General features: G+C 41.7%; 1 protein-coding gene across 1 annotated transcript in view; it reads left to right on the top strand.

Moving 5' to 3' along the window:
- The window catches only part of JARID2 (jumonji and AT-rich interaction domain containing 2), a 172,222-nt gene that overhangs the window by 64,613 nt on the left and 88,641 nt on the right, over window positions 1-18,968 (top strand). The window contains exon 3 of the mRNA XM_086608459.1: window positions 8,404-8,545. The gene's annotated coding sequence lies outside the window, so the exon portion shown is untranslated. The remainder of the gene's footprint in view (window positions 1-8,403; window positions 8,546-18,968) is intronic.

The raw sequence follows: 18,968 nt of genomic DNA, 5'->3' as shown, positions 1-18,968 counted from the left end.
GCGGAGCGGGCGGCAGCTCCCTCAGAACCGTGACTCTGGTAACAGCCTGCGCCGGAGTGATCTGATGGGTCAGGATCGCATCCTGCGGGAAGGACTCCTTTCGGAGAAGTCTGTGGACTGTCCCGTGAGGAGGGATCCACAGGAGCAGGAAAAGAGTGTCAGGAGTTCTCCTCCTTTGGGAAAGGAGCGGCACAAACAGCGTGTGAGGAACTGCCCTGCATCCCCATCCCCGTCCCCCCTGCGCCACCGAGGAGGAGGTAGGGCCGGGAAGAAAGGAAAGGCGGGAGGGGGGAGGTGTTTTTCTTAAGGTCTGACTGTGTTCCTTGATCTCCTCTCCAGTAACTGTTAATAAATTGAATCGATCTGTCCCCGGGCCCGGTCCGTTCTGCCCGGGGCCTCGGCCGGTGGGTGCTCCCCCCGTCCCTGTCTCACCCTCGCCCCTTCGGTTCCATTTCCCTCCTCTCCCCACACGGAGGGAGCGGCGAGCGGCTGCGGGGCTGAGCCCCGACCGCGGCCCCGGCTGGTGCAGAGCCCAGGCTGATGAATAAAGTGCTGGAAGGAGTCCTGTGTCTTACCTGGGGAAAACAGGGGGTCGCGATTTTCATTGTGACTTTAAAAGTGGAGAAATGTCTTTTAATCGGAGAGGTGTGTTCCTTTGAATAATTTTTTTTTGTATAAACCTGAAATAATAGAAGTATAGACTCTAGGTGAGGTTTTTCCTTGGTATATGGTACATTTTAGGTGTTGGTAGAGGTTTTTTTGTTTGTTTTAAAAGTATCTTCCAGATGTGTATTTCGTAAATAAAACAGGCTTGAAGTATGCCCTATGGCCTGGGGTAGTTTCCTGGCAGAGTTAAATTAGGTTTATTTTTGACTGCTATGTTCTTGTTTCTACCAGTTTAGTACCACCACCCTCACCAACCAACCCCCTCTAAACCAAATGAAACCAAAACACCCTTAAAAGTGTTGTGTTGAAATGCCAGAACAATAGAATTTCAATTAATGCTGCTGACAGGTACTTGATAATGGGCTCATATGCAGGAAACAGTCACATAAATGTCTTTGGTTGCTTAATAGTAATTTTGGTTGGAGGCGTAATGGGAGTAAGGAGCTTCTTTCAACCTGTATTATTTAATCAGTTCTCTTTGGTGATCTTGTCTTTTGACAGGCTGACAAACACATCTTGTGCTGTAATGTCGTTCATGCTTGGCTCCCATAGTAATGATGTATACCTACATATAAAAACACTCTTCTAGTCATTTATGAAGACGGTACAAGCTATTTGCTAACAGTTTATGGCATAATAGTACTGCTTTATGCATATGCTCTGTTATGTACTATAATCAACTTAATGTCCAGTGGCTTGTCATCTGAAAAACCCATGTATCGTTAATTACTGTCATGGTGGCAACGCAGAGCATCGTGTGGTATAGACTGTGACTGTTTCATGCTGTGGTCTTTTTATTTAGAGACAGAAAACTGTTGTGGTTTTGCATTACCAAATGAGATCAAAACAGCGTTTTCTTTATGACAGCTATCCTTCAAAAAATGTACAGGGAATAGGTGTCTCTTATCCTGGAGAAAAATGTTTTAGCTTGTTTTGTTTTTGAATTGTGTTACTACCATGAAAAAAGTTAGTCTCTAAGACAACCATGGCATGAAAATAGGCCTTATTTTCGAGGCATGTTGTCTGTTTAGTATGTAATGTGATACCTTGTCATGCTGTGACAATGTGACAGATGGTATTTGCACTATAAAACGAAATTATCTTTTGTGCATAGCTGTACAACAGCTAAATACAGCAACTCTGTACAGTATGCTGATTAATGCGGACTGTTGCAGATGTTTTGGAGATACCGATATGTTTTAACTTGGCATCAAAGGATTAATGGTCCTATTTAACATGCCTACCAAGATTTTGGTAGTGTTTCAGCATGTACTCTGGCAAGTAAGGGCGGGCGTTTTTGGTAGAAGATAAATTTAGGATTACAGACAATGGGATGTGAACTTGTATTGTATTGCAGCTGTTTGTCTATTACTTCTGGAAAATTGATGAGGACTCTTCATTAACGATACTTTGCAGGTAAACTTGTGTATAAAGTTATAGCTCATAATACACTGTTAAGTCCTGTAGTTCTTAGGTTGAAGGAAAACAAGAGGTGCAGGTGAGCCATCAGTTTATTATATGTAGATTTTCATACAGAATATTACATGCTTGAAACTAAGGGCCAGAGTAAATATTTGAAGAGCTGGAGGTAGTAACTTTTTGCCCTCTGTATTTTAGGCGTAGAACTCGTGTTGGTCGTCTTGCATGGTGTAGTTACACCGAAGAGCTTATCCGTGTTCAGGTGGCACAGACTTCTCAGACCATCATATGGCATGGTTTAACCCCCTTGCTTTCTTACATTGCGGTTATATTTCTGGCGGCTTTCTTAAAAGGGACAGTGCAAAAAGAAGAAAATAACTAATTTTTTTTTTTTAACAAAACTTTCCTGTGCAACTCCCAAGACTGCACAGCTGAAGTTCAGATGGGTGTGTTACTCCACCAGTGGACAAAACTTCAGCTCCATGCCTACGTAACTACAATCCGTGCTATTGCATGCTCTCAGAAATAACACTGTTATTTACAGTGTTATTTACACCGCAGTGCGGTGAGAATGCTGCTTCGAGTAAATCCACTTTTTTAACTTCTTGTAACTTGTGTTTGTTTGTTTTGCCAGTTGTCCTGGAAACTGGGCCAGCACCAGTCCAGAGTGGTTCAGCTTGCAGGGATGAGGGAGGAATGCAAGGAGGGGAGTGCTGGGGGGATGCAAACCCTCTTGGCAGTAAGCAGTGGGTGAGCCAGTGTGGTCAAGAAGCACCCAGAAGCAGTTATGTATTTCACATGTAGCTGAGATCTGCACTGTGGCTGTCCTGCCCTGAACTGTGCAGACCAGCTGATGTTTGTTGTTCATCCCATATAGAAAGTTGTGAATATTGTCATGTTGAAATCCCCCTTATTTAGGTCATTTGATGCTTTTGATGTCTTTGGCTCGTGTTTGCGTGGTGTTGACTGCTGATTTTTCTAAAGTGATGGCTTTGTGGGTTGCCTCTGACTGTGAGAACTGACTGGAAGTACAATTGAATGTATTTCTTTTCCTAAGCCGCCTTAGGACGGGGAAACGGCAAACTAAAATAGGTGTTGCTGTCTTGTTGTAAAACATGGAAATGTCCATGCTCAGATGCCTTGTTGGCATCGGAGTAAGTGATGTAGAAATAGCTTGTTTTAGAAACATTGTGAAAGTCCCTTCACCCAGCTACTGTGTTCAACTAACCATGTGATACTGCGATTTGTTCAGATGCTCCCCTTTGGTTTCCTGATTATTCAGTAACTTCAATAATGAAGAACATACCAGTCGTAATCAAATCTATTCTTAAAACCAACTAACTAAACCCAAACCCTCCCTTGCATTTTTTCCATCTTCCCTTATGTTGCTGCTTTCTGCTTTTTCTTTTCCTCCTCTGTTTTCATCGTATGTGTTTATACTTCCATGGTGTTTTATTGTACGATGCATTTCCAGGTACTGTATTTTTACATCATGTGTTCAGGGACTCCCAAGACCTGCCCTCCCAAGACCTCCCATGTCTGTCAGATATGTCTCCAGATGACCATGGGTGGGTTAGATCAAGACTTGAGAATAGAGTTGTGGATTGCTACTGGAATAACAAGTTTTACTTGCTAGGCTATTATGAGAATTGATCCACTTGAGTCAGTGCAAGCCGCCTGAGTAAGCTCATTTAAGCAGCTTTAGCTGTTCTTTACACACACTGGTTTTGGTGAAAGGGACATGGGCATTGCTGGAGAAGGCTCAGCAAGACCCCTGCTCTGATAACAGCTACAGTCAAGAAGCAAAGGGGATAGTGAGATGCAGTGAGAACAAGAGGGAACATGATCTGCCAAGGTTGTGAAACCACGATATCCATACTCTGTCTGGATCACTCTAGAGGGTATGGTTCAGCTCATTGCAGAGCCCTTCCTGCATGTGAAAAAACAAACTAACTTGTAGCCACAGACAGATTTGAAAACATTCAGAGTGTGTCAGGCAAATAAAAAGGAGATGATAGAATTCTCTCTGATAATGGCTGGGGTGCAAAAGGCAGAAAGGGCTTTTCTGCTTTCCCCAGTTTGTAACAGAGGGGACGTAATATTTGCATTTGCTACTTTTTCTCAATGCAGTTAGAAACTGAGAAGTGGATAAGTGACTTTTTTTTTTTTTTTAGTCTTTTTAAGCAGCATGTAACTATTGCAACTTACGCAGAAGTTGAAAAAAATTCAGCAAAACTGTGAAGTTGACATTTATGTGGCTAAGATACGTTTTAAAAACGATGCTAAGATCTCCATGGTTCAGTTTTAATGAGCAGGGATTAGTAATTGGCCTTTCTCTTAAAGTATCTGGTCTTGATCAGTGTAGAGCCAGGGCAGTTTATTTAAGGGACCGTCGATGTAATTTTATATGCAAGTTCCTGTATTTCTGATTTAATTAAATAATTCATTATTAGTGACTTAGTTAAGGCGATGTTTATTCAGTGACTTTGAGCTGTTCAGTGTTTCAGTTCTCTTTAACCTTGGCAGCAAATATGCACTGCTTCACTCTATATATAAATTACTATTTCATGTAAGTAATTTTAATATATGAAATCCTACACTGATTTATAATCCAAGTTGCTGTGCTTTCAAATTTAATTTTGATGAGGTTTAGGTTTTTTACAATACTAAAAAATCTAATTTGACTTTTAAAACAAACTTTATATTACAGGAATAAAGTCTATTTTTATCAACCCTGATTTATTCTGCCTGGTTATTCAGGCCTTGTGGTTGGTCATGAGTCCAGCTGCCAGGGGAGAAGACAGCGAGAGCTGGGACAGAGATGAGCCCAGTGGGCAAGAGGCAGGCAGCCACTGCCAGCTCTCCAGCAGCTGAGAACATAACCGGTCACAGGCTTTGCCATGAGACAGGGCTTGCTGGCATCGTGATTTAGAGGTTGAAGGGCACAGCCGTGGAAAAGCAGTGGAAGAACTCTTTGTCCTTTTGACTTTATTTAGCTCTCGATGGTTTGCTCGTTCCTTGACTGTTGCTGGGTGCTCCGAAGTAACCAGGATTAGAGGGTGGTTCAGCTCTTCAGACTATGCAAAAGAATATTTACTTGCTCGGTTGCTTTTCCCTCTTTTCACACGTACACAATTGTAGTACTTGGCTTTTGAGAAACACAAATGCTTGCTGCTTCCTGTAGCTGCGTTGGCTTTGGAGAGTCAAACCCGTGTGGATGGACGTCCCTTCCAATCCCTAACGTTGTGTGATTCTGTGACGTATGCTGGACAATGTTTCTGCAGTGTACATCCCATCAGCTGCACCGGTGCCAACTTGCCAACTCATTAATGGTGATGGGGGTGCCCAAGTGTCACTGGGCACAACCGCGGGGTCCCCACCTCATCCTGTGACCTCCAGACTCTTTATAGCTCCTGACCAGTGTGCAGCAGAAAAGAACGTGGTTTATCACGGTTGGAGATAGCAGGAATGGCATTTGAAGGAAAAGGTATCTGGGGGCAAACCCAATGCATTTGGTATAAAAATGATTGAGTGGCAATAAACTTTATAGCAGTCTGCTTCAGCATGTGCTTTCTCTCCAGTGCGTGGAAGGAGGCTGCGGACTGAGACTGTCTCTGCCTTTCATCACTTCGGAGTGGATTTTGCAATTGTGCTGGCCTGGAAAACCCGTAGAACATGACACCCGTTGCCATTATTTATCAGTATCTCTCATTTGTAGTTTTATGCCTCCGTTTTAGGGCACTTGTTTTAATTGGTTTCAACTGGCAATGGCTAACTTCAGTTACCAGCAATATTACTGCGTTTTGGGATGGCGCTGGTTATGATGAATAATAGTAGACAAACAGCTATTTTTCTTTAAGGGACACAAATCATGCTTGTCTCCTAAGTGCACTGATGGTTTGGCAGGGTGGAAGGATAAATAAAAATTGCCTTCCAAGTGCGTGCAAGTTGACAGCTGGAAAGGTGATTTTCTTGCCTCATGTACTTCAAGTTGCTGGGTTTTACGTATGGCAAGTCCCCAGAGCAAATATTGCTTTTGGAAAACCTGATCAAATTCTGCCATAAGAGTTAAGTTACTGGGTATCAGACCTCAAATGATACGCTTGATTTAGGCTTCTCTGGAGTTTAAAAAGTGTAAATTTTATCAGCAGTGTTTTCATGGAAAAATGCAAAGCAAAAGTTGAAACTTTTTTAAGAATAAACTTGTGCACTGGGCCTCCTAGCGAGGATGGATTCAGCATAGAAATATAATGTATTTAATGTTTTCTAAAAGGTCGCCTTCATTTCCTCGGGAGTGCTTTGAAGGCGTGCTGTCACCCCATGTCGTATCATTGTGTTACATTACAAACTCTGTTGTAGTATCATGTGCTGATGCTGAAATTTGTATTATTTGTTGGGTCACAGTTTGAGATCCCTTTAATGGAAAGGAAGTATCAAAAGGAATTTAACAAAAGGGGAGTGAAAATGTAAATTGGGTCATTTAACTTCTCCATGCCAGCCTCAGGCGGGCTAGAAGAGACATTTTAAGGCAAAAATCGGTGCTTAGTTTCAACTTTTGCTTTGTGAGCTCCATATTAGGAAGAAAAAAAATTGAGCTACCAGTTCACTGCATCTTCCCCACAAAAAAATTCCAGGCTTCTGCTTTGTAGGTAGTATTTTAAAAACAGTGTACAAAACCTGCAGCATGTGACCATCGTGTAGCCACTTCTGACTCCAAGTCAAGAGAAATATGGTGTAGTTCAGAGTGAATAAGAGCAAACCATGACTGGAAAAAGAAGAGAGCAATATGATGCAGACTTCGGATTAGGCTGTTTAGAAATGGGCAATCAGAGTGGTTAGACTGGAATCGGAAGCGTTGAAAGGTTGGAGAGCCCACTGGCAGACGATACATCCCACTCAGTCGTGGTGCCAAGCGAGCAGTGAATGAATGGCTTTGCAGAGAGGGAATGTTTGGCCACGGCACCAGTACTTCCAGCAGGCAGCTTGCGGAGGAGATGCCTTGCTCTTGATCTGGTTATGCTTTGGTGTCTTTTCGGAGCTGAGCTTGGTTGAATGCTCAGTTGTGCGATGAGTAAGTGCATTGATAGTCCCAAACGGTGGTTTTCCTGAAAACAGAGGTCTGAAATGGTGTAGTGCTGATGGCAGCACTGGTGGAAAGTTTTGAAACGCTATTAGTAAGCATTTTTTTGGTTTAGTGCTCTTAAGCCTTGCTGTGTGGCTTATCTTGGAAGGGGTTGGCCCCCTCCCTATTTTCTTTTCTAAAGTGCAATTATAGAAAGGGGGACTGAAATGACCAAGGGAGGGAGGTCCTACCAGCATTTCTCTGAGGAAATAAAGCTGTGAAGCAAAGCTTTGTTATGCCAGTTGCAAAAGTATTTTGGTGGAGAGACGAGAAAGCATTCCCCTGGATAAAATTGCAGCTTCTTTGGAAATAAGCTCTTAAAACACTGAGGAAATACTGAGCTGATAAAATTGTTGGTAATTTTCCTCCCTCTCACTGAAGAACATGTTAGTATTTTAATTCTTCCTTAAGTATAAGTGGTTTCACAGTCTATCTGCTGTTGTTTGTGTCATATTATGTTGTAGTTACTTGTTTGAGTAGAATACACAGAATTTGTAAAGCTTTATGCTTGTATATGGCCCAGTGCTTTCTTCTGTCTATGTGACTTTGCCTGCTGTAGTATTCCTCCAGGAGAGAAAAGGCACAAAAGGGAAGGTTCAGCTCTGGCAGATGTTTCCCCTGCCCTGCCTACCTTTGCTGGCAGGCTGGAGTTTCTGTAGATGAGTGACACTTGGCCAGAAGAATCAGAGTCAAGAAACAGACGTTTGATATTCACCTCTTTGGAATTCAGGATTTTATTTTTTTTTTAAAGGATCATAAACTGCAGTAGTTGGAAGCAGCAGAATGAAGACAGATGACAATAAATTGGACCAAATGGCAGCTGAATTTTATATTGATCTACAGAAAAGACTCTTGTCTATGCCAGTCAACAAGAGTTCTGTAAACCAGTTTTGACTAAGCTATGTCCCTTTTGGAATGAGGGGTGCAACAAGATTAGAAATACTGTTGCAAAAACCCATGGTGTGGTTACTTGGGATTTGGGCCTTATAGTTAACCAAATAAGAAACACACAATCAGGCAGGTTTTTATTGGAGTACCTCTGTGCAAAATCAGTGTTATCAGTATATCTCTTTGCAAGATGATTGCTTTGAGCATCAGCTCTCTATTGTTAGTGTCACATGTGAATTTTTGTAAAACCCATTTGGCACTGGTAATGCAGGTTTTGAATATTGTGTACTACTTTGTCACGTTTGCAGGACTTCTCACTAATGGCCAATCTAAAGGATTAGAACCGGGATCAGAACAGCTGGAGAATGAGAAGGACGATGCTTCGCAAGTGTCCTCAACGAGCAACGATGTTAGTTCTTCAGATTTTGAAGAAGGGCCCTCGAGGAAAAGGTCAGTAGTGCGTTCCGATTAAAGTATAGCCTTTCTGCTTTGTCCCTTTTGTGCTACAGGGTTGTGATTGTGTTATCAGTAAGGTACGGTTGCACATCCTGCCCTGCCGTAAACAGGCTTTACAGTGTGGAGTCCTTCTAGTAACAGTGAGGATATGGTAAATTTTGCTTCATCCATCGGTATAGGTGGTGGTTCTTGTTGTTTTGGAAAGCATGGAAGAACAGTTGTTGTTTTGCAGTAGGTGATTGCTAAATTAAATGCCTTAAGACTCTCTCCCCTCCTGCCCTCCTTTGGCCTCTCAGGGACACGTCAATAGATATGTGTGTGTAATTTCAAGGAAAGCATCACTAAAGTAGTTAGCGTTTCTGTTGTTATTTTTAATTTTCTGTGAATGTTAAAAAAAAAATAAATAAACGAGATACTTCCGAGAAGAGAAACTGTATAACAAGGCAATGTGGTTGGTATTGGTTACAAAGGACTACTTCAAGATGCTGCTGTAGCAAACTGCCTCCTCTTTCCTAGAAGTCAGTTATGAGGTCCTTGTTGAACTCTTATGAGTTCTTACCCTGAATGTGCAAAATGTGGGTTGAAATCGTAGGACTCAGGCCAATCTATTATAGAAAATATGCTGAGAATGCAGGAGACTGAGAGTTGTCCTCTGTATGAAGTAAGAAACAAAACAAGCTATCTGAAAATGGCATTTAAGAGAGAGAAGCAGAAAATGCTTTCTCAACCTTTTTCTTCTATGCTTCTCGCATCCTAGTCCCAAGCCAAAATGAACCGTAAAATAAAATTCTCTTTGAAACAAAAGAAGTGTTGCTGTTTTCTGTGCGACCTTACGATTCCCCTGAGACGCCAGATAGGGTGAGGAGAGTGGTGCTTTCCTGGACAGCCCCCTGTTCCTGTTCTCATGTCCCTCACCCCTGGTCCCCACAACCTTTTCGATGCCCCTGAGCAACAAACTCAAAGTCTAGTTAATATGCCCACTTAGCTGCTCCGGTGTATCAGAATAAAATCTGTGCTGTCTTCCATACTGATAGAAACTTTGTAAGGCTTATTCCATCCTACTGCAGGTCAGAGGAAAAGTGTGTGTTTATTTTTGGCTTTCAGATACAATGGAGGATTGAAAATTATTATTCCTGCTTAGAAATTTAGGTGATGTCCACTGTAGATGTCCTGGGAGAGGTCCTGGGAGACGGTGGTCATCGTTTCATGGCATTGCCACTGCTGCTTGCACATCATCTTAAGGAATTTTTGCTGCCCTCTGCACTTGCTTTGTCCCCTCATTCCTCACCCATGCTGACACAACTATTTGCAGGGTCCCACCACAAGTAGGTTGGAGGAGCTGAATTAGAAATAATAGCGAGAGGAAGATGGATTGAAGCTTTTTGCCAGGGTTCTTTGTTTTTAACCTGTGTGAGTTTTTGTCTCTTGTTCACAGATGGCTGCAGGAGCAGCTGCCAGTGCAACTGAGGGGACATCCCCTTCCTCTCTTGGGGCTGGCAAGGGGCAGGAGGTCTTGTCCCTTATGCTGTCGCTGCTTCTTGTGCCCTGCACGATCCAGCTTCAGAAGCGAGTGGGATTGCTACATCACCGGTCCCAAGAAACTGCATTTGAGTATTGTGGGTGGAATTTTTTTTGAGGAATATTTGCTAGTTTTTGCCTGTGGGAATTTAGACACTGGAGAAGCATCTGGGTGGTTCAGGCCTAATAATAGGGAATTTGGTGCTTTTAGTACTTTTCGAGTTAAAAACAAAACACACACACACACCCCCCCACCCCAAACAGAAGCTAATATGAAAAACATCTTTCTGGCTTTTGAGGAGGACAGGGCATCGTTTCAGTTCTTCTTCATGCATTGTGAACTGTTGAAATAATACTACATTCTTTGCTGCAGTTGCTGTGAAGGAGAATGTTCCCGTTTTGTTTCCATTTACACCCAACCCAATGCAGACTTTTATCTACATTTTTCCTCCCCCGGCTTCCTCTTTGCAGACAGACCTCTTCTGGGCTCCTTCTCTTAAGCTGTACTGCAGCATGTTGAGTGTCTTGATGTCTTACTCTTGTTTCCTTTTAGGTTTTTTGTTTTGTTTAGCTGAATATGTAGTGTTTCCTTGATGCAGGTCATCTGCACCACCACAAAGAGTTGTGGCAGGAATATTGAGTGGACAAAGGATATGCAGGAGGAGGAGGAGGGGGGATGGGATAGAAATGGTATGTATGGGTTCACTGCCTCAGCTCATCAAGTTTTGAGAAATTGTGCCCTCCTTGTCTTCCCCTGGGCTTCCTCAAAATAAAACTTTTCAATTGTCTGTTCAGCTGTGTGTACAACTGATGGCACTCGTACTAAAATACACATTTAAACACTGTAGCTTCAGCATGTACTTTGTGCAGTTTTTTCCCCTCCGCAAAATGAGTATTTATTTGTCTTCTCAAAATACTGTGGTATGTAGCTAGTGGTATATGCAGCGAAATTATTTTAGGGATTGGTGCACTTAGTGAGGTATATGTATTTGGAACTTGGTCTATGTAATACACTGAGTTTTGAGTACCAGGTTTCCTGTGGTGTTTGAACTGTACATTATATTTAAGTTACTATTTTGTTTTTTTATGGGTTGTGGGGTTTTGGTAGGGTGTTTGTTTCTTAGTGTATGGGCTGGAGTGTTTCTTTTGGAAACTCAAACCTGTTGTCTCCTAGAGGAAGGAAGAGATAACCTGTATTTCACACCGGTGATGGAAACAAAAAGTGCTAAGCAAATAAGCATAGTAAATAAAGGAGGCTGTTGTAAGGGGCTCCAGTTTGTTTAGTAGTTCACGGCTCTGGTTTGACCTTCAGTGTAGTGGCAGGCTGGTGCTGTGGAGACAAATAGTCTCTTTCTCGTTTCTTCTTCCCTCCTCTTCCCAGCTGTCATGTTTGGCAGTCCTCTGGCCTCCAGGGTGGTCAGTTCAGTGGACCGATCTGGCGCCGTTTTCCCCACTGCCGGAGGAGGTAACATTATATAAATGGAACAGGGAGATAGATTCATGCGTGTGTGCAGTGTGTGTGTTTAATTTGCATTTATAATTGATCCCAACTCCTCCCGTTTCAGAGACAATTTGCACGAGAGCCTGGATGAACAGCAAGTGCCAATTCTCGCAGTAAGCCAAGTGGAGAGAGTTTGCTAGCAGTTAGCATTGCCTTGTGGTCTTGCCTGCCAGCCATCTCTGGTGTAGATTTTCCCTTGGGTCAGAAGTAGGCAGTGGACACTCCCAGTGAGTTCCTGGTCAGAGGACTTAGTTGTAGATAGGTGGTAGGTGCTGACAGGTGTCTGGGAGGGAGGTAAATCCCTACCAGCCTGCCTGTTGACCAGCAGAGAGATTACTGCCCAGCATTCCTTATTTCACACATACATGCCAAGCTGCATAACACAACAGTAGAGCCCCCAGCCATGCACTGCTTCAGGTTTATCACATCTATTTTCTTTCCGTTTTAACCCTTTCCTAGTAACATAGCTTGATTGAAGAGCCACACGTGCCATAAAGAGAGCATCATAATGGGTGGAAAGAGATTGTGTTCTGGTGAAAGTATACTGATTTAATATAATGCTGCAGATTTTGTTCAGAAACTCACTTAAATACTCACTTTGTTTGATGAGCCAGGCTTTTGAACACTGTGTCTTCAAATGGCTCCAGCTAGTCGTTGTGTGGGTACTTTGTCAGTACTTAACACCTTCCCTGTCTGAGGACTGGAGGAAGCTAGCCAGGTTTGCAGCCAGTGGGTAAAGTCCCATCTCCATTTCTTTCTAAGTGTGGGGTTTTAGATTGCAACAGAAATCATGGAACAGTACTAAAAGTGTGCAACCTGCCATTTTGTGACGCTGTAGGTTTCAGCTGTGATAGCTTGAGGGTGGTAAGGAGGAAAAGTAGAACATGTACAGCTCTACCTGTGCAGAGTCTCCAGATCAGTCCAAAAATTGTAAGCCCTACTTACAGAATAAATGGGGTTTGGGCAGGATTGGCAGTGGTGGCAAGCTCATGACTTCAAAATACTTAAATTTGTTTGCGTTTCCACTCAAAGAAGGGACAATACTTGCTTTGGTCTGAGCTGTATCTATTACGAGTAACCAAGGCTGGGGGGAAGCAGAGGGTTAATCCTGAGTAGTAAATACTACTTTCAGCCAGTAAAGAGGTGTCAGTGTTATTCTACCATTTGACAAAAGCTAAACATTCCAGTGCAACACCCAATCTGCTGTGTACAGGTTGCTGTCTAATTGCCATGTAAGTGAGGGAAGTTTCTAGACTGTTCAGTGCTTTTGGGAGAGGTGAACAAAAGCTTTGGTGTACAGGCTTGATAAACTGATAACTACCAGACTGGATGGTCTTCACTGAATACACACCATGCATTTTAAAAACCCATAAAAAAAGGTAATTGCTGAAGGAGAAGCGTAACCTCAGTGTAGCTGCATGTTCTCTGTCAGTATGAATCTCCCATTTCCAGCTACGATTCTCAGTTGTGAAAGTCCAAAGGCAACTGAGTCACTGTGCTGGACACTCATACATTTTTATGGGCAACTCTTAAAACTACAACCACTGGCAATTAATAACAGTGTGCAGAGACAGCTGTATGTTGTCTAGCAACAGTTGCTCACCTTACCCAAGAAGGGATGTGTGTAGAGCAGACTTGATGTGACAGTGTGTTAATCTTTGGTGATAGTAGACTATTGTTTGCTTCCTGTTACTAATCAGGTGGCTGCTCATTTACATGGCCCCCTTCCCAGAAATGCATACAGGGAATTGCCAAATGCTCAAATGCTTTTATCTTTTATTATAAAGTGTGGTTAATAGAAGGCTGTGGGAAGTGGGAGGAGATAGTCTGATTTTAATAGTCATTAAATCTTTAATTTTGGGGTTTTTTTACTTAAATGTTAGAATATTTTCTCCATTAAGGGGGACAAGGAGATTTATTTAGTTTAGCAGAAAAGTAGGGTTGAAGAAATTTCCCCCCCTTGCAGGAGAGGCAGAATGGAGGCACATCCTCCCCTAGACCGAGAGTGTGCACAGCTCCCAGGAGAAGACGCTGTCCAGTTCTGCTACAGGGATGGTTCCTGGCAGCAGGAGAAAGGACAACCCACTGGGGAGCAGTAGCGTTTTAAGCTGCCACAGCTAGATTGGCCAGAAATAGCTTATTAAGAATCTTCTGAGGCCTTTAATTAATACAGCAGCTTTCTGCTAGCGGTCTCAAGTATGTGACAATCAGAAGCGTGGTTGTGCGCTACAGCAAGGCCAATCTGTGGGATGTGCTCCTGCCCCTCGCCTCATGCTGGCTCCCTGCTGCCTGCTCCATTTTCCTGTTTGTCTCTTAAAATTTTTATTTTTAGATGCCAATTTAACACCCTGAACTGACTCACTGTGGGGCAAGATGAGTGTCAAGGTTTGTCAAAATGAAAAGGTGGCAGTGTGTGGCCAAGGAGGGGGCGGTGAGTACGCTGGTCTCCTTTGGTTGGTGGCACACAGCTGCTGGGCCGACAGAGCCGTATTGCACCCTCAGCACACAAAAAAAGCCAGTCTAGAGTAGGCAGGCTTCTGCATATTAGGCAAGTTGCTAATTTAAGTGGTTTCTTTTAGTGATGTATCCTTTTCAACATGAGCTGCAAAAGACTTTCTTGCAGCAGAGCTGTCAAAAGATTCAGGGGACTCGAGGTTGTTTTCTCTTTTCCTTTTTTTTTGGTCAAATTGTTTTTATAGTTAATAATGAACAGTCTTTTTAGCACTAGACTTAGCACCTTCCATGCAAGACAGAAAACAAGGTCAATCCCATTCCCACGTATGTAAGTTTGTGCAGGATTTCTACTCAGTGTTGTAGGTGATAGAGAGAGCAGTGTATTATGACTCAGGTGTGAAAGCGGGAGGCTGCTCGTTAATATCAAAGTGGTTTTCCAGGACCTTTTCAGTGAATAGTCTTTTCACTAATTGAAACACTATAGAATGTATTTGTGTTCAGCCGCTGCCTGCTACCACATAATGTAATCGACTTAACCAGCCAGGTGCTTCTATTATTTTTTTCTGATTTTAGTAGGCTATGGAAATCTGCACTAGTTCTTTGCTTATGAAGAATGACATTAATCCACAATAAACCCAAAATTGCAGTAAGATTTATGTGTAATAATTTTGACTTTTTTTTTTAGCCCGCTCTGGAAATTTGGATATGAGAGGAATATATTTTTAGTGCAGCACATTTATATTTAAATAACAAGCCTTATAAACAAAACAATAATGGTCCATTGGAGTGGATTTGCACAGGAATAGTAAAAAGACAGATTACCTGCTTTATAATGCAAGTCAAGGAGATCATTCTATGTAGTTTGAAAAGGAAAAAAGTCAGGTGATTAATGTTCTTCCAGTATTTTCATAAGGAACAAACAGAAGTTGTTGACATGGATTCTTCTATCTGACAGGCTAAGATATAACAAGGTACAAGAATCTGGGAACACTTTTTGTGGGTAGACAGCTATGTAAACAACTTGTCCGAGTAGTGATTTAATGATTATGAAGGTACGATTTATAGCAGCTGAGAAGTGTTAAGCAATGTCCTATTCAAACTTTGTTGTCTGCACCTGCCACCTTCTCTTCTAAAGTCAGAGTTGCAGGAGGAAGTCTTCATGACTTGAGCTCGGGCTCATCCTCTGAGGGAGCAGGGAAGTTTCCAAAGCCTGGACGGGTGCAGTTGTTTCTGTGGTTCTGTGTATGGCAAGCGCTCTTTCAGCTGCTTGATAACCCATCCCTACTGTTACTTACTTTATTTGTGTGTCTCACCCCTGGGGATGACAGACCAGGTGTTGACTGCTTAAATACCAGGGAGAGGTTGCTCTGAACCAATATAGGAAACAACCGATTCTGCACTGAAAGATACTTTTTCCAAGCAAATTTGTATGTCAGTGTGAAAGAGGTATTTTGATGCACATAACCCACCTTCTATGTAAGACTCCAGCCTGATGTTTTGGGGTAACATAACTCTTTGCCGCATCTGATTTCTTCTGTCATTTTCCATGTGCATCTGTGCTGTTACTTGGCCTTCTCTTGCCCTGATGTTACAGTTCAGCTACTGACTGATGCCTCAGCCCAGTGCCCAGGCTGTTGGTGCTGAGATCTGGGGGAGAGGAGCCACCTCTCTGATTTGATCCTTTTTAGAACCTTCTTGACTTTGTTCCTCTCTGAAAATTATCTTTCTATTACTCTCTTGTCCAGAGAGTAAAGCATTTATAGACAATCTACTTAAGTGGCATTTCAAAAAGGCAGATTGGTGTTAAAACCATTTTCCATTGAGGACTCTATCTGGAGAGCCAGTGAGTGGTTTTTTTTTATTCCCAAAGCCCCATTCTTCTTCAGAAGAAATGTTACATGTGGTGGACATTCCCAGGGATTTTGTCATGTCAGCAGAGATGAGTTCATTGCTGTGCCCTCAGCTGTTTCTGGCTGTTGCTGCTGTTTCAAAGCCAGGCTACCTCATCCTAAATAGTGGAAGCATGACTGACTTGAAATATGTAGGTTTTTTGCTTTAAGTTGTGTTACCTTTGTAGGTAAAATGTTGCATCTTTACCAAACAAACATTGAGGCCCAATGAGATCTCCTACAGCTTTGTCTGCTGACTCCATGAATCAACTTCTATGATCCTGCAGCATGAATAGGGGGGCAAAAAAACACCTCAACCCAAACATTCACGTGTATTAGAAATGAGTGTCTTTCCACTTATTCTTCCATTCATAGTTCTCCCAAAATGAATTTAAAATCAAAGACAGGAAGAAAAAAAAGACATAGAATTGTATTTTGAAGATCATGACAATGCTTTTTTTTTTCTGTTAGGTTGTTTTAAAGAATGAGATTCTATTTAAAATTTGTATTCCTATAATTTAGCCATCCTAGCATTTGCAGTGGTCTTATTCTTTTGGAAAAGAAGAGATTACCTAGTGAGGAAGCATTCAGCACCATCAAGTGTGGGTAAAATTTCAGAATTAAATGAAACAGATTCAGTTTCTTGCATAAAATTAAAATTTGAGCTTAAAAAGTTGTCAAGAGATAAAAATAGTTGTAGCAAGAATAAAAGGCCAAGAATGGAAAAGCAGAAACCTGTTCCTGAAATAAAGATGTAAAATGATACAATATTTGGCAGTAAGTACTTTGCTGAGACTGAACTGACTAACAATTTTATGAAATGATGCCACTTTTCTGGTGGTCTTTGAAGGATTAGGAAACAAAGGGTATGGGAAGAGAAGTACAGTCCGAATATTCTTGATATTTTCTGCTTTGTAGTAATAGTGGGCTCCTAATCTTTTAATTCAATCCAACATTTGGAATGTAAGGCTGATATGCCAGAAGAAATTTTTCCTTTTGTTGTGGTAGGCTGAACATGATTTAGTAGGCTGCGTTACTATAGCTGCTCCAGTCTCCAAACAAGATCTCCGAGGATCTTGCTGCTAAGCACTGTTAGACCTAGTTTGTGTTTTAACTAATATTTAAGCAAACTGGTGATGGAAACGTCTAGTTTCTTTTATAAAGGACTTTTACAGTTGATTCACCCTGGGCTGCGTGCATACAACATCATTTCTGCAATAATTTTGACCCAAATGTTTCGTATGTGTGCTGAGTTAAAAGCCAACCTGGGTTGGAATAATGTTGTCGTATGTGCTCTGTAAAGATAACGATATTAAAAAACAAAACAGAGCACCATTCCAATATTTTAAAGTGGAAGTGTATCCTAACATTGAGTTTTAAGTATATTTGGGGTTTTTTTTGTATTTTTTATAAGCGTTTGAAGGTTATATTTATACCTTATTCTGGTTTGACATACACTAAACCATAGGAAATCTTATTCTGTATTCGTTCCTGTGGCTGGTCTGAACAATATGTGAGTGCTGGGAATATATTCTTGAATGTTCCTTACAAAGGGCAGCATGAGCGTGGGCTGCTGCTGGTTCCCCAAAACTGCCCGCAGTGCGGGTGTTAGTGTTGTTACTGGTCGGATCAAAGCAGATGTTATCCCAAGCAGGGAGTGGGTCTCAAGGCTCGCGATGGGTGACCGAGATGTGGGGTGGTGTGAGCACTGGTCAGAAATCGGGCAGTCGTCATCACCAGCACTGAAGCTTGGGAGTGTAACGAGTTTTCTACTTCTGAACTGAATTTGAAAAACATAGATCTTTTTACTGTAAATGTCTTCTCTGAAATCTTCTCAGGTCGCTTGTGTTGACAGAAAAATCACAGACATTTTACATAGATGGCCTACCTTATGCTGGTATAGTACTTTTCCTGTATGATCTTCCATTGCTGCATCCAGTAGCACAGGATTTCCTGAGGGAAGCTAATTTTTTTTTCTTCTTAACCTGAACATTTGTATTTTTACTATTTTAATGGTATGTTTATTGTTAAATAATTTGTACAGTAGTGGCCATGTCATCATTATGTTTTGATTTTATGCTTTCCTTCTTTGCTTTTCTCTTTTGATATTTGTTCTTGGCTCTGATTAAATAAACTAAAGCTTAAGGGATCATTGACCATGTGGCAAGTTATTTGCAAGTTGTTTTTTTTTTTTTATCCAGTTGTATTACAGTCTGTTTCCACTGGTAGCATCCTTCTTTCAGCTTTCAGACAAGTTCTCCCTTGAGTTTCATAGTGGTAGTTACTATGGAGATGGCTGTCCACTCTTCCTCATCTCCTCCTTTGCTCTCCTCCTTTCCTGGAGCTCCTGCAGCTGTTATTTATCTTTTCAATAAAGTAAGTAGATTTTGTACAGACCTCATTTCTAATATCTCTTCCGTTGCAACGTTATTTGCCTGTAACGCTTTCACTTTCATGAAATTCTGTAGATATTTGTTTATATGAATGAAAAATTTGGGGTCTGAGTAGAGAGTGAGGAGATCCCTAGTTAAAAAGGTCAATCCTGGAGCTATTACATGATTTGATCTTTCGTCTCAGTTGAAGAGCTGCTCATTGGAGTCATAATTCTGCAAAATTAATGAACTGGTAACGTGTGTGTGTGTGTACGTATGCTGAGTGTCTAGGATAGCTTTTAGAATTTATTTATTTTAAATGGCAGCTTTCAGAATTCAATATAAACATATTCTGGTGCAAGTTAAAATTTCTCTGATGAAGGAATGAAAACTCAGACAACACATCGTTAGCCTTCTAAGTCTGAGAGGCTTTTCTTTGCACCTCATCATAATTTTGATAGCTCTTTATACAGCTTTATATGTTCCAGCTTTAACAGAGAAATGTGGATGTTTGAGTTGTCAGCTGTTCTGCCACGGATAGGACATTTTCCTTTGCATGTGTGCTATTGTATTTCTGAACCCCTTGTTTTGGGGAAACGTTTCACTTGGTGTCCGTGGTTTGTTGAATGACTTAGAGGTTTGAAATGTGCTCTCCAGCCAAGAAGTTCTGCCACAGCTACCTG

This window comes from Tauraco erythrolophus, chromosome 3 (assembly GCF_009769465.1).
Source record: "Tauraco erythrolophus isolate bTauEry1 chromosome 3, bTauEry1.pri, whole genome shotgun sequence".
Classification (NCBI taxonomy): Eukaryota; Metazoa; Chordata; class Aves; order Musophagiformes; family Musophagidae; genus Tauraco; species Tauraco erythrolophus.
The sequence above is the reverse complement of the archived record's forward strand: the minus strand, read 5'-3'. Positions and strand labels throughout refer to the sequence as shown.